The sequence below is a fragment of the Metopolophium dirhodum genome, chromosome 5 (genome assembly GCF_019925205.1).
Source record: "Metopolophium dirhodum isolate CAU chromosome 5, ASM1992520v1, whole genome shotgun sequence".
In the NCBI taxonomy this organism is placed as follows: domain Eukaryota; kingdom Metazoa; phylum Arthropoda; class Insecta; order Hemiptera; family Aphididae; genus Metopolophium; species Metopolophium dirhodum.
In genome coordinates, this window is record NC_083564.1 from 6,345,765 (window position 1) to 6,363,302 (window position 17,538).

A 17,538-nucleotide genomic window follows, 5' to 3' on the forward strand; every position below is an offset into this window, starting at 1 on the left:
GAAAATTTATTTTCGCGCCCGGCTAGACGGGCCATGCGTCCACAGACGTCCGGCACATATTATTGCAAAATACACTTGTCCGCGGAAAGCGCAGGGCGTCGCGTGCGCTTGGCCCGCCACCGGTAACCAGTGGCGGCGGTGGCGTCGGCGACGACTTCGAACTCGGCCGAAAGCTCCGGCGCGAGCAGTCCGTCTAACGTGGTCGTATAGTTCGGTTGGCGTCCGTCACGAGACACGACACTCGTAGGCATTTGTTTCGATATCGAATATATACGCGATTTACGATTATATCGATACATCATCATCACCGTCGTCGTCGTCGTCATTGTCATCGTCATCGTCGTAGGTCATCGTCATCGTCGTCGTCGTCGTCGTCATCATCACCACCGCGGTCGTGTCTTGAATATAAATTTAATAAATTGTTTATACTGTGCGCGGTTCCGTCTTAACCGGAAAACACTCGCCCGGTGTGAAACTACTGCTGCAAAAGTCGTCATATTATTTTCGGCGCGCGGATGACTTGTCGTCGTCAAACCCACCGTCGGAAGTCCGGACACGGCTTCGCAAGGTAGGTGCCTACCCCTCTAATACCCGCGGACGACACTGCACAAATACGTCGTTTAATATTAATAATATTATAGGTACACGTTTATTACTATTATTTGCGGAATGCAAAAAATAAGCCAATCATAATGAGAGCCATCCATGATAGATTCAGGCACCTGTACTCTGAGATTTAAAAAAAAATATTAAACATATTAACCACATTCTAATAATTTTGCTATAATACAAAATGAAAACGAGTAAGTACCTATGTGCAATGTAGGTACATACTAAATAAGTAACGAAAAAATATTTTTCAATTAAAAATTATCAAGCAAAATGGAATGCAGAAGATATAATGTTTAAAATTGTGAAATCATTAGATAGTGAGATAATTGGAATTTAAAAATTATCCCTTTTATCATTAAAAATGTCTGAAACTATCACTAGTTGAAAAAGCGTTTAACAATTTCAATACAAAAAATCTGTTAATATATAGAGCATCTAAGGGATGGGAATTAAATATTTTCTTAATTATGTCCTTGATTAAAATTAAATTATTATCGCTATTTTACTTACCAATTGTCTTGGAGAATATATTCAGTTTTGGTTTCTGGCTAATAGGTAGGTAGTATTTTAATTTTCAGTGCCCAAGCATATTACGTATTATGACGCGATGTAATTGTAGGAAAATTTTGTTCCCAAGTGTTTGACCAATTTAGTGGTTTTATGACTTTTTAAAATTTTTTGTGAGTTAAGCTCTTTGGGCACAATATATGCGCATCGTAGGTACACAATATCATAATACGGTTGAATCTTGGGCTCAAGGGGATTATTGGACGTGAAAAAATGAAGATACACTACGCGATGCTACCGTCACCAGAATACCTACACATGATTTATTAAATATTCGACCACCCTTGACAATGATGTTATGGGTTCATGTGAAACGTGTAATTTGTGAAGACTAATCATTTGAACCACCAAAATCACTGTATCTATCTATTAATTTAAAACAAATAAGTACGGAACATTGAAATATATTTGGTTATGAAATACAGTGGATTCCGCCTAATGTGGGTAAAATGGGCCAGATGGTCTGGTACCAATTCCAGTTTATACTAACTAGGTAACTAATTTCGGTTTACACGACCAACCGCTTAATGTGGGCAGATGAGTTTGGTCCCGACGAGTCGAGCGGAATCCATTTTACAATATTAATGAAATCATAGTATGTTTCTACCACTAGCCAGTAGCCACCTAGGTTTTGAACGGGTTTTTTTTTTTTATTATCTATAGAAGATATTGTATAATATGATGTGCTTTTAGTAAAACGCTTGAATAAGCATTAACTAGTTGTAGATAACCGTTGTTCGAAAGTATGCCATATAAGATAAAGATCGCGGGACCATTGCAGTAGAGGACGCATATTGCATATAGTGCATAATATGATACCAGCACCGCTATGGATGAGGGGTGAACACATTTGGACCCAAGGCCTAGTACAGCCCTGTGCAGAATACACAACGAGCAGTGATGAGTTTAAATAACTAAAAAAAAAAAATTGTCTAGGACTCTAGGTTAGAAAGATAAAATAATATATATTATCATTGGTAACATTTTACAAAAAAAAAACGTATTTTATAACAAAATATACATTATTATACATGGTGATCGCGGTGAATGACTGAATTGGTATGCAATACGACTGATATGCGAATATAAGATCAAAATATGTATTATTATAATATTTCATGAGATTTTAGAGAAACGAAACGAAATTAAGTTAATAGTATAAAATATGATCAAATGTTTTACTACAAAATTAATAATAAACCGACCTCGGTACAATTAGTATCGAGCAATCACCATGAGAAATTAGCAACAAAGATTGTCGATGGATACAAAATTAAAGTGTTCATTACGAGTAGGTATTGATAACTATCTGGAAAAGTAAATCTTTCATCTCAGATGAGTTTTTAAATTGATTATCTATCTTGCCAATGCATTTGTCTTGACGAGGGTATTTCTTTATCTTTCTATCTAGAGTCTCAGCACTGACGACGAGTCGAACACTATATTATAATGTTATAAATATTGAGTTTCGTGACTCGTCATTTTAAAACCTTAGATAGTATAAATGTATTTGCGATTTGCCAATAATCATTATTATATTGGATCACAACATCGACTGTGGAGATAATATAGAGGAATAAAATACATTCGTGTTGGCTGGGCAGGTACTTAAAAATGCGTGCACCCACCGTGTAAGTTAGCCAAAATGTAAATACGATAATAATAATATTGAATTTGTTCGTATTTGCACATATGGGACGTTTGGTGAGTCTAGCAACGCATCATAAAGTGCTTTTAAAAAAATTACCAGTATTTTTTAAAAGTTGTGGGAAAATAATAAGTTATTTACGGCGAGTTGTAGAACCTTTTTTCTGGTTTTATTGTTGTTTACATCTGTTTGTTTCTAAAACGGAACACTCAAAATAAAGCAGTAATGAATAGAATCTTACAAAATAAGAATTTCGTTCTGAATTTTCTCTACTAATGAAAACGCCTTCAGACTTCAGTGAAAATTTTAAGACCATATTTTATTGTTACTTACCGTGACGGTGCAGCATACGAATTAAGTTAATTTTAAGATCTAATAAAGAACACCGTGTAGCTTTACTTACAAGTATATTTTAGTATTATACTTATAGTATATATATTAAGTATTTAAGTACAATATTATGTTTTGGAGCGCAACACAACCATAACAAAAACTTTTTTTTTAATAAACTATTTAATACAATATTAATTATAATGTTTTAAAACATATTATAATATATAGTTGTATGTTTGCTCAAATTCTTTTAATGGGTCTTCTGAACTACCTATTCCTAGGTATTTATTTAGATAAAATAAATATTTATAAAATATAAAAGAACAACAACTGACGAGTATAAAACTCAACCGTTACAATAATATAGTCTACAGTCTAGACTTTATATATACATGTTTATAGTCGTTGTATAGTTATTTAAGCTGTTTACTTTGAACGCCGTATTCTTCCACCTTACTCGTTTAAGTCTGAGCAAAATTAAAGCTGGTATATAATATAAAAAAAATTGTTTAATTTATGAAATATAGATTAAATAATTTATTAACATTTACTCACTGTTTATATTATTTAATAACGAGATTCTATTAATTATCCATCAAAGTTTATAACGATTGAATGGTATCAACTATATGAAATCGAATAGGTATAATAAATATTTACGTGTAAATGAATCAATCCTTACGACTAAGGATGTTCCGGAGAACTAAGATATAAAATAAACGTTTGTTTAAGATTTTTTAAAATTGAAAATAGTCGTAATAGCGTTAAATTTTATTTACGTAAAATCATCCCTCGAGTCTTAGTTAGCGAGGAAAACAAGAAAAAAGATAACTATACAAATGTTAATAACCGTTTCGGGCGACGGCTCGTAGCATTTTTTCAAACGTCTGTTTGCTTGTTTATATTTATATATTTATATATATTATTCGATGTAGTATAAAATAAAACAATTTCATTGACCCCGAAACGCATATTCAACTTAATATTTAATGGTTATAACGGGAGAGATGAAAAACAAACTAAGGAAAATCTCAATAATAATATTCAGTTGTTTATTATTATTATCTACTAAAATTCCTTTGAGCTATCAAAATATTCCGTCTTTGGATTTTACGAAAATCATGAGATATATATTATATTGTTGTCATAACCGGCAAATCCATCGCCGTATTTTGAGTTAAACCCAACGGTTATCTGCGACCGAGAGTACTCGAAAACGATTATAGAAATTATATAATATATTATTTGGATATCACTCTCGCCACCAGAAAAATACCCCTCCTATCCCACGGTACCGCTTTCACACCGCCTACACGAATCTAATCATACTGTCACTCAAACGTAGTGTACAAAATTATTATATCGTAAGATAATTTTAAAAAAAAATGATAAACATAATATTATATTAAAAATGTAAATATTACCTAATTGAATAGCTGTATGCGTAACACTGCAGTAATTGAAGTTTATAAGATAAAAAAAAAACTGATATAATAAATAGGTATACATACATTATATACAAAGATTATTATATTTTTATAGAGACGTATGGATCGGTGGCAGTCAAATGATTTTGTAAGGGGGGGGGGGGGTAGGTGTGACACTATTTGATTGTTAAAAATATAATTTATGGTTATCAGAGCTTAAACATCGGAAAAAAAGGGCATGGGGGATCTAGACCGCTCATCACCCCCCAACCGGTTGATCGCCACTTGTATAGATACAAAGATTATTATGGGTGATTACATATATATATATATATATTATATTATTTTATGTATTTAATATTACAAATTACGCGTTATAGTGTCGTCGTACCCGCGAGGCGGCTTGTGCGAACGAAACTGTTTATCCGAAAACATCATAATAATATCAACATAATATATTATGATGCATATACATACGCATACATGCGCCCTATCATTAAAAAAAAAAACAATAAAAGTTTTATTAAAATGACAACATGAACATATTATGGTAAATGATTAAGAAAATCTATAATAATATGCAATACAAAATAAAAAAAAAAAATTCCACGTGACACGAAAAGAAAATTAACTTAACTGCGCGACAATAATAATTAACGATAAAAAGTTAAGTCACAACAATATAGACATTTCAACCGAATAAGTTAATAAGTTAAAACAAAAATAATTAACTGGTTAAGTTGAAATGTTTAAAAAAATTGACTTTTTAACAAGTTAATACCTTTGAATAATACACGTGTTGTACACATGGCAACCAACGGCGATGTATCAAATTTTCATGTACGCCTATGCATATTATATAGCATGTGATGTACTCAATATGTGTTACATGATACGATATTGTGTATGTTATTGAATTGTACATTAAAGCATAATACATATTATTATATTGTTATAATATGTGGGAGCTGAAAAAATACCACAGAAACCGCTCACAAATCTGGCGTTTTTCGGCTTCTGGATCGAATAAGACTTAAATCATCCGTAGTTAAATTCGACACGCGTCGTTGGCTTACGAAATACAATATAGTTCTGCAGGAACGAAGAGTACACAAGCGAAACGAATACACGTCCTATGTACATGATATCCGTTTCGGGTGCTCGGGTACGACGAGTGCGTGCACAATATTATCATATTTCGATACCCGAAAAATATCAAAAGAGCTTTTGTTCAAGGAAGGAAATATGTATCACTGCAAATCAAGCATCTGTCCGTATACCTATACAAACTCCAGACAAACGGTTTTCGTTTTTCCATAATTAAATCTTAAACGTTCCCCGGCGCGTACCTACCGTATTTATTTAGCATTTTAAACATTTTATTTTATATTGAACGCCGGCGTATTACCCGCGCGCACTGTGCGCAGATTATTGTTTTTTTCCGGCTCGTTCAAACTTATGGACGTCATTAAAATTCGAATGATTTTACGGTAGACCATCGTGGACAACAATAAAAATATAATATAATCACATAAAATACGCGTGGGTTTGTACGAGTGATCGACATAAATTAAATGTTTCTTGTACGTACGTATATCAACCTGTCGTCAACTACGATTTACTATCACAATATACGATAAACACGAATTTTAAAAATTTAACAGACAACCGTTCGATTATCAGCTACGCCATAGGTAATCCGTTTCGAGGTGAAAATATTATGATTAAGCCTGGAATTTAGATGGATTTTGCATTGTTTTCCGAATCTACCAATGCTCATGTAAGATAGATACGCGTTTCATATATTTTTTGAAATTTTGTTTTATGACTTTTATATAAATTTAACAAACTATAACTATAAGCAGGTAAATAAATATATAATCTAAACCCATGAGAAAAAATAATTTATGTAAATAATTGTACTTTCAGAGTAAAGAAGTCCAGACTCTAGAACGATAAGTTCTATCTGTAAGACTTTTTTACAATCCTTTAAAATGTATATAGTCATTTAAATCAAATTTATATCGAAATTATTAAAATTGTCGATGAATAATTGGTGCATTATTCAGAATTTTAGGGCATGATAGCGTTTTTTTGGGTTTTAGGGCATTAAAATCTTAGTTCTAAATTTATAAGTTTCACGCAATATACATATAGGTACCTGTCGGAGGAGCAACTGCGGGTTTAAATTTTAAAATATGTCAAACTTGTATGAAATGTCTACAAAAACTCAATACGATCTGCAGAAGAACGCGTTCTATTACGCTGGCGTGTACAACACCATCGTACCCACTACAGGAAAATCGACTATTACCATCCATAAAACAACAGCGAAAACGTCGGTTGCCAACAACTTTACTTACTATTCGGAGGTAGGTAGGTATAATTTACTCGGAGATAAATTTAAACCGCACCGAACTCCGCCACTCCGGCAATTAATACCCTATCTATATCAAAATATTAAATCATTGTATTCATAATGATAATATGTTATGTATTGCGTTGCGCGTATCGAAGATATTATATAGGTACTATGTGGAGCAGAGCTCGCGAAAGGATTAAAGAGCTCATAAATACTTCTAAGAGGCGATACTATTATGGTAAACATAATAAAACACACACCGCCATAAAATTATTATAACGTCTCGTACATATAATAATATATACTGTTCCGGCGTAGACATACTCGTAGGTAGGATTTGGGTATTATATTTTAGGCAGCTCGCTCTGCCTTTCGCCTAAAACTCTACGCTGTGTGCACTGGCGGCCACGGCGCCTAAAAAGTGGTTAAGGCGTATCGAAAAATAATTATTAAAACACACCCAAATCGTTTAAAACAATAATACGTGGGTTGCAGTTACGTAGCACTGCGTGTCATATGGGTGACGGTGGTGGACGTCCACGTCAAAAGGTCGGAGGGTTTTTTTTTCCATAACTTTACACAACATTTTAAACAATCCATCAAACTTGATATAAGAGACGAAATACATTTGATGGAAATCATAACGTATAATAGATACTACGCGTGTTTATAACTTTTCATGTAATCTGCAGAAAAGGCACATCACGGTGCATACACTTTGACTCCGGGACGGCCGCCGCCGATGCTCGCGCGTATATTATTATTTGTTTTGAGTTTTTTTTTTTTTTTTTTAAGTAAACGTTTTATTTATTGAAATTTATTATCACTTGTTCTGTTTTTTTTCTCCTCGCCGTGTCAACTTACGACAAATGGTTTTTATCCGCTTTTTCTCACCATCAATCAAACAGCATATTATAGCCAGCTGCTGCTCTCGCAGTCTCATCGGTCGAAGTTCCGTTGTATCTAGAAATCATTACTCATTGGATTATCATATTAGTCAGATTTCCCGGTGGCCTTCCACGTACAGATTCGAAAACGAGTAACTGTGAATAATATGAAATGTCCACCCGCTTTGGCGCGGTGGACTTGAAATTGTTTAGAAGCGAGTCTAATATTCCACCCACTCACCCGCCCGTCCAAAACACCGTTAAAGGCATTTACCGTCATATTTTTAACTACCTGCCTGTCGTAATAAATACTAAAATACTAGGTTATAGTAAATTATTACCCAATAATGGCCATTACCCATCCGCCCGCCACCCCTTTGAAAACTCAGAGACGACCACCTCTCGATTACCCTCTTCTCGCCGTGCCACTATATAATAATATACAGTCCACCAGTGGACGCGTACTTTACGTACTGGAAGTCTTCGAATATAAATCTCGTAAATCACCGATGTATAGTTTGTATTCGCATTAAAACAGAATACGCGCAGCTTAGAGACGAAACGATCTAAAATAAAAGAAAATCTAACAAATAGTGCGTATAATTGGTTGAGATTATAAGAAGCGCAAAATATACAACATTATTATTCTATGACGGCCCGAAAACCGAATGGCGGATAAACGAAGAAAAACGACGTCGTATAATATGGTTTTAATGCGAAAGCCTCGTAATAAATTCGAAAATATTTTAATTTGTATGCTCGACGTACATTTTTGTACAGGGTGCTTCTTTCAACAGTGATAACACTCGTCATCTCGACAAGTATTAAAGTTTTTGTAAATATTTTTTTCATTTTGCATTAAAAGAATCAGTTATATTTTTTATTATTATGAATGTGAGTTTTTTTTTTTACTATATTTTAATAAAAAGTAGAAACATAGATTTTTAATTTCATTTCCCGCAGCAAAATATTTTGTCGAGAATAATTTCGATGCATAAATAATATTATCGAATTTCGATTTATTTGATAGGTAGCAATGATTAGGTTGTTTGAAAATTGAAATATACGAGTACACTCATTCGATACAAAATTCGATTTTTAAACATTCTCAGAAAAAATGTTTCGCTCCGGAATATGAAATTGAACAATATACACCGTCATTCAACAAATTAAAAACATAAAAAAACGAATCGACCATTATAATATTATTATATTTGTGCGAATATCTTACGACACGACGGCGGCGATGGTCCAAGTGCTATCGATTTTTTTGGTTATCGTTGTATCACAACTGTTGTCGAAAAATACTCGCCGAGTAAACATTATACGATGGCGTGCACGGAGAATAAAAATTTGTGATTTTCAGCCGCATATATATATATATATATATATATATATATATATATTATAATATATACATAGGAGAATACAAAACGAAACGGAACAAAAATTCATTCAATGCGTTTCCGACGAGTTTTTTCCCTCCTCTCCCTCTAGTCGCACGCAATGCGCTTTGAACGTTCACACAACAATACGAATTTTATATTAAATTTCCACCAAGTCACGAGTTCGTTTTCCCCGTTATTCGTATACACGTATACTCCGTGTCGTACTAATATAATATAATATAATATGTCGTAATAATTGCTACTAATTTATTTTTTTCGCGGAGGTCGTTGACAGTCATAAAAAAGAAATAAAACACGTAACGAACAAAACAAAACTCACAAAAAAATTCTTATTCTAAGCCACATAATATCTTTTTTTTTCTTCTCTTTAGTATAATTTTTTAACCGCTCTCACACAATATATAATTTAAAAAAAAAAAAGTACCTAACAACAAAACGTGTACACACACACACACACACACACACACACACACACACACATGCAATACGTATATACACAATACCACAATACATATACCTACGGCGTTGTCGGCGGTGTTGAACTTGTTTTCAGCATTTTCGAAACGGCAACGACGTACAGCGAACGGACTATAGTCTTACCAAAACACACATGTGGGTACAGTATACCTAGGTGAACACGTTTTTCCTCAGGGTGATAGAGGTCTTAAATCATCAGTTATCTATATGTGTATTTTGTCAGTCTTAAAATATGGTTTAATGGAACACAGGCAGCATCAGCTTCGTCCAACAATGTATTATTAGCTAGATGCTCAGTTTTGATTTGAAGTAATAATTTATTCATTGTGGAAAATAAACTTTCACATGATGTAAATATTGAGTTTATCCGGAACGAGTCACTTTTTTCGCAAAATAAGAATTTCATGTGACAGATACGGCGGTGTTATGTCGGTTTTTACGCGATCATCACCACTTTTGTCACTCGGAATGTGCAAGAACCTCCCCGTATAGGGTCGAGGAGGGGGTGGGCGGAACCATCTAGAACGCGCGAGTAAAATGTATAATATTCTATAAACTGATATAATGTTATTAATTATTTATTATATTAAATTATTGTATATCACCGGCACGACCGCCGCAGACGTATTCTATTTAAAATATTATTCTGAACGGCGTTTCAGACGATTATAATACTAATATGTTTAGAAAACGACTTTTTACGATGTTCTCGCGGTTACGTACACATTGTACATTGTGGTTAATGTGTGTGTGCGTGATTATATTATACATATTATTTAGTAGGGAGGTACAATGAATTATTACGCTCATTAAATTAATATATATATAGTATATACGTCATGGTCGACAATAATTCATTTTTCTTAAATTAATTAATTAACGTTATTAATATTATCTACGCGCGCGATATGTCTGGGGAAATTAATAGAAAGCTGCGGGAGAACAAACTCGTGTTTTTTACATTATTTACAATTTACACCACATCGCCATTGGTTCTATACTGTATTACATATTATTCAAACGGTCGACGAACTTGCGGAAAACCACTATGAAAAATTGCACCCAAAATTATCAGACAAATTCAACACTCTCATTAATTGTCATTTTACCCGTCTTCCCTGTCTCTGCAGCCTAAAAACAACCACCGTCGTGTTAAAAGCAATTGGTCGTCCAGACACCTGTAAGTTATCTTAAAAGTCTTGTAACCGATAGTTAATATCAAAGGTTTATAGAAATAATAAATATCAAGATAATGTAAAACACAAAAATATTGTCAAATTATTTGGTTATTAATAGTATACGAGATCAAAAGCAATCTTTGAAGAAGTTAAAAAAGCAATCAACATGTTACAAACAAAAATGTCAGATTCTTTTTTTAATGTGTAATGAATAATAATGGTATGCAATGAAAATACACTTTATTTTTTCATAATATATCTACATAATAATTATTAGAGCTAAAAATTTGTGATTTAAATATTATAATATAATGACTATCGGTTAATATAACGTTATTTCCATGGCCCCTTTAACGTCATTATAAACGATTCATACTGTATATTGTATCGCGATTACGTCATATTTTATTTTTATATATTTCAAGTCGCGCGTGGGCCATCTGAACAAGTAATATTTTCAACGAAAAAATCCAAAACTCGAAATATACATGTATTTATATTTTATTATGTAAGATTATATTGACCGAGTAAATTTAGGACGTCTTCCGCAATTTCCTTGAAATGAAAAGTAAATCGCATAGATGAATATTTTACTACGAAAACGTCCAATAAAAAATAATACGGTTGTGCGTATTGTGTGTGTGTGTATGGTACAACGAGAGCTGTAACAAGCCAAAGCGAAATTGTTATAAAAAAAAAAAAATAAATGTGCAATAAATTGTTATACGTTTTTGGGAACGGAAAAATGAAAAAAAAAAAAAAAAAAAATGTAGTAAACCGAATTATATTATTTTATATACACTGCGCTTGATTGCGCTTCTCCGAAAAATATCTTCGGTTGTATGTAGTTTTCCCCTGCGCGTTTAATGAAACCACCTTATAAGTAGGTACTATTCGGAAAAATCAACGATCGACCAAACTCTTATTCAAAGTACCGTTTAGACAGGGTTATCGATATTTTATCGGTGTTGCCGTACGAAACTTTTCACGACCAACTCGTTTTCCAGCCAGGAAAAGCGTTGTCGATTATTTCGGAACTGCAGATGTCGATTCCTTCCACTTGATGAAAAAAAACGAGTGAAACGTTTACATTTTTTCACGGTTTCAGCTGTTTTCGCCGTCGTGATAGTATCATAATAATAGTATTATGATAATATTAAAAAAATAAAACAACCATTTATACAAAAACTGCACACGGGCGAATTTAGCTAGTATTATTGTAAAAACGTATATAATATTATTATTATATATTTTGTTCGCTTCAAATGTACGCCGAAATAACTTCCTCGCATGAACTTATTACACAATGTATTCGGCGGGGTTTCTATTTCCCGAAGTTTCCTTCTATATAAGTGCAATAGATGACACACCACAGTTGTTCGTAGTAAACAGATTTTTCCACATAGATATATTAATTGTTCTAGTCCAATTTTTAGATTCTAAACGAAGTGATATTCTATTTTTTTGCCCTATTTTTATACTCTTACCACTTAGTAAGGGGTTTGTCTCTCATACGTGGCACGCGCAGGTTGAATATAAAGACAAATTAACGTTGTTGATTACTATTGTTTACTTTTTACAATTTTTTTAGCGCCTATATTATGTTGACATCAAAATCAAGTTACCGACTCAGATCAAGTACTAACTCACGACTTCAGCACCGGTATACGCGGCTAACATTATTGTTTAATATTATTCTTAAAATATAATTTTATATATTATATTCAATTTCTAAACTAATGCAATTTATATATTACTAAACGTTTTTGTATTGTAAGTTTATTTAAAAAAATATAAAATATTCAAAAAATAGTACCTATATAATGTTATAATACGTTTCAATAAAATCATTCTTATAGGAATATATGATTTTATTATAAGAATGATAACTGAGCAATAATAATGACATTGTTCATTGTTACCGAAATCGTTAGTTGGTAGACATAATAAAGATGGTAAAAAATGTACATATATAAGTAAATAATAATTTGCTTTAATTTCAACTTACTCTATAGTCTATAATAACTTTTATTAGTTGTTTTTGTGGAAACGTGGTCAGTATATTTATCAAATATAAATTATAATATCATCTGGCAGAAGCCAGTTTTGGTGAAAAAGGGTTGCGGGGTACACTTTTGGTAGGAAAAAAAGGTTCCATCTCGGTTCAAACGAAGGTAGTACAGCCCACATAAAAATAGTTTATCCCCGGTGACGGTTTTGTCCCCAACTGATCAGACGTGGCACGCGCATTGGCGTCAGTAGAGGGTTGTAGGGGGGAGCCTAGGAAATTTCTCTATTTTAGTTAATATTAATAACTAGCTATTATAACTTGTAAAAACAAAAAAAACAGTATGTGCTATGTTATCAGAGATTTTTTACATCCCCCCCCCCCCCAGGTCTTATATTTGTGCGGGCGCCCTTGGGCACGAGCAGGTTGTATCATATAAAGGCACTAATAATAAATGTGGTTGACTAGAGATTATATATATAAAAAAAAAATAGAGACAGATTTGTGTGTGTGTACACCGAATGTTAAAAATGTACTCGACACGGAGATTTATAAACGAATACCTATATAATATATATCGGCGGTGTGTATAATAATAATGCGCCTTCGAGAAAAATCGCCCGCAATAAATGTTAATGGTGCTCCGACGAAGTGCCCGACGCATACCAAAGTGCGTATACCTATATATACGTATATTATACACGTTTAAACGTAAATGTTTTTTTTGCGCGTGTAAAGGGAAAGACGAGAGTTAGAAATAGAAGGAGAAGGAGAAGTAGGAGGAGTGGGAGGAGGAGGAGAAGAAGAAGAAGAAGAAGACCGAACGCGGAGGACATCGTCGTGAAAAATGGATTTCCTTTATTTTTCCGCGCTCTGGATCTATATTCTAAAAAGGCGTGTGCGCGTTTTTTCTTTTTCTTTCTCTTTATCCGAAAATCAAATTCGGCGACGGCGGTACGACTCGGCCTTTAAACGTGATCTCTATAAAACGCCGAGGCGTATATATTATTGTATTATTATTATCACATGCAGGTTTATCGCATATAGTATACCGTATACGATATAATATCATAGAGTACACGGGTGAGTATTATTACGCTTATACACACGTCTTCGCGAAATATAATATATATTTTATTTATCCAAACCCTCGTACACGGTGCACATAAAGAGCTGATACCGTGGGGCCTATATACGTATATATATATATATATAACGAGCAGGGGATGAAATAATATTATTTTATACACGCGCCGCGGTCTATCCGTAAACGACGTCTCAGATTCGGTGCTGACGGTCGCGACCGATAGAAACGGGCCCCTTTCGACCTCGGGGTATATTATATTTTCATAACAATATTTATGTACAGTCCTATTGTAAATACGCGTTCTCACGATGGCATTTCGAAGTCGGTTTTTGAAATTTGTGATGAGTTCATCGCGTATCTACTATCTACTAACGGTGTACCATCTGCGCTAACCCCTCCCCCCGTTTGACCGACCCAGTTTTGTTTTATTAAACAAAAATTTATGTATTTACATGTTATACAACAAGTAACTTTGATGTGATTTGATTGACGGCAGGGGAAGTCATCCAATGGCGGCAATCCGGACTTAAATTAATTTATTAATATATTTTTTTTTTAAATTTTTAAACAGTTACCTAGTATGGTTTAAAATAACAAAAAGTAAATGTTTATACACTATTATCATTTTGTTATATTTAGTATTTCATTATTTATAAATTAACGAAACTTGTAATGATTAAAAGTAACTCATTATTTACTAAGTTCATATCAATGAAAATCAGTTAAGTTAAAAATTAAATTTAAAAAAGTTAAGTTAAAAAGTGAAAATTAACTTAATTTTAACTCTTTGACTAGTTTATGCCCAGACTTGGATATAATATGATGTTTTGAATGCTGTACCTAAACATTTTCAAAGGAATTATTTGTAAATTTTCAATCTATAGAGACATAGAGTAACTGAACGTAACTTTTGGTCAAAGTTTACCATCCGAAAAATTGTCTATAGACAAAAAAATTTAAATTAAAAAAACATCGTCGTAAAAACAATAGATTTGATCCTTCGCTTCACTCAGAAACTAAAAATAAATAAAGATATTTAAGAGTGGCTTTGTAAAAAACACCTATAATTACTTGTAGGTACTGTATAGTATTAGGTTATTAACTTAATAAATTGAAATAAACTGAAACTTGATTAAGTTACGCCGCATGCCTATGGTTTCACACTATCTATATTATTATTTATTTTTAAATATGTTTAAGATTTTTTAAATTTTTGTAGAAACATAAAATTACATTTTAAATAAAGGTTAGGTTACACGTATAACCGTACGGAACCGATGTCACAGAACTACAATTATTTTAACCGAAAAATATAATCTTTTAAAATTTAATAATAATATTGTTTAGTAATGATTTGATTTTCTCAAGTGAGCTCCGTCTCTACAGGGCAGGTGGACAGGTTGCACGGCCCTGGCGATCGTCCATATCGCCCTCCGAAAATTCGTCACCGACAGAGGACGGTGTACAGAGTCAAAGCTAACGAGAAAAAAAAAAAATAGTAAAACGCATTATTGTAATTTATCGGTCTTACACACGTCCAGACGCTTTTAATATTCGCGTACCTTTACAATTATTTATTATTATGATGTCCTGCGGACCTGCTGGCCGGTAAATTAACATAATAATATTTAACATTGCGACAGTGACAGCAGGAAGGGTGCGTGTGCGCATCGAACAACAACGACAACATCAACAACAAACAAGACGTTGTAATTTAACGCATATATAGTCGTATGTATGTATGTGAATAACGAGCCTAACTTTACAGCTAATGGGTATTGTATACGTATTGTATAATTATGTACGCATACATACAGTCGTCGTCCATATTATTACGTACGCAAACCAACACCGTACACTGTGCCCTGCTGTAATTCCCGAATGGAATTTTATTGCAATAATACGTGGGGGGCATTATTGTGACTTTTTTTTTTTTTTTTTTTAACGCGCGCAAGACACAATCATATTTTTGTATTTCACGAGATGTATAATTAACTAATACGCATCGCATGTCCACGAACAAAACGCAAACGGTTTCATTTCACGAGCAGCGAACGGCGGGCTCGCGTGCGCGCCAATAATACCTCTGGCCCTTTGCGGTTTCCGCTCCCGTCAAAAGCCACCGGCCTAACGCTATCTCGGTACGCGATACCTGCAATCGTCGTCGTTAAACTTGTTTATTTATTTTTTTTTTCAAACTGTGTATTACACTAAAGGTTTGCATTTATAATATTATATTACATTGCACATGATATATTGTTAATTATTACATACACGTTCAAACGAGAATTTTATCGAAAGTATTCGCTGCTCCGTCGCTCTAGCGACAACCGCATGCGCTGTGTATAAACTATGAAGTGTACAGGTAGTAGGTACACACAACACACTGACATATATATATTATATACACCTATGTGTGGGTATACTATAATAATGGCTTGCGCGCAATACGAACAAACGCTATGCGATGTGCTTTTTGAAATTAAAAGACCAAAAACCTTTTTATTACATTTTTATGTGAAAAAAAATTTAATAAAAAAGTTTATTTCTTAAATTGTTTGTTGCGCAACTATATAAAACAATAATCTCAAAACATATTACACATTTTTTCCGTGTCTCAAAAACGTATTATTTGTAGCGTACACCTGCTTACGGGAGACGATGACAGGATAGGATGGTTGAATTACTCAAACGCAAACTGATTGAAATTTTGTCTGTATTTTGCCGGTTATCAACACTTGCACAAAGACGTTGCAATAATTTACAAGATTAAGTGATTTAGACTACCTACAAATAGGTTTCTAGCTATTGGAAAATATACGGTTGCTGGGATATTTTCTAAATACCGAAAATCGCCGTTGATCGGAATAATCTAAGTCCAAAAATGTCGATTCTATAGAGGTCTGGCGTGGAGGTCAATATGTGGAATCACGTCTGGATATGGGCCGTTTCGGGTCTCTACTATATAGTGCGAACTCTCTACTCTACTTGTCCCTGCGACGCCGTTTCCACAGTCCATGTGGTCGATCCCCTGCATTAGATATAGTCTTAGCTATATCCATATAGTGTCTGTGTGAGTATGTGCCCATTGGTCTGCAGATGTGCTTGTGGCTGGCCAATTTTATGATCGATGCGGGTTATCGCTAACTGTGTACAGTCTTGTCATAGCTGTATTGCTAAGATTTTATTAGAACCACGGACATCTCACAGTATACATTTTATTACAATTTCATAATTATTCTACGCGTATTGGCTTTTCTGGCCCACGTGGCCTATGCTAATTGTTGCGAACATCAAATAATGGTTAATGATTTACCAGGGTCTCGTCGCAACGCTATAAGATCATTCCACCAGTATTGTGTGTGAAGTATAATATACCTATTATATAATATCATAAGTTATCATTAGTTATATGTATAGGAGCGGAGTAGGGTCCGTACGCAGCGATTGCATACAAATATGTTCATAATAATATATAATATTATGATGCTTTTTGTTCAATTATTAGCGATTATAATAATTTATTGATTCGTGTTGTCAAAT

General features: G+C 33.5%; 1 protein-coding gene across 1 annotated transcript in view; it reads left to right on the plus strand.

Annotated features, from left to right (window-relative positions):
• The first annotated feature begins 204 nt into the window (after positions 1 to 204).
• The window catches only part of LOC132945396 (uncharacterized), a 197,150-nt gene continuing 179,816 nt past the window's right edge, over positions 205 to 17,538 (plus strand). The window contains exon 1 of the mRNA XM_061015125.1: positions 205 to 568. The gene's annotated coding sequence lies outside the window, so the exon portion shown is untranslated. The remainder of the gene's footprint in view (positions 569 to 17,538) is intronic.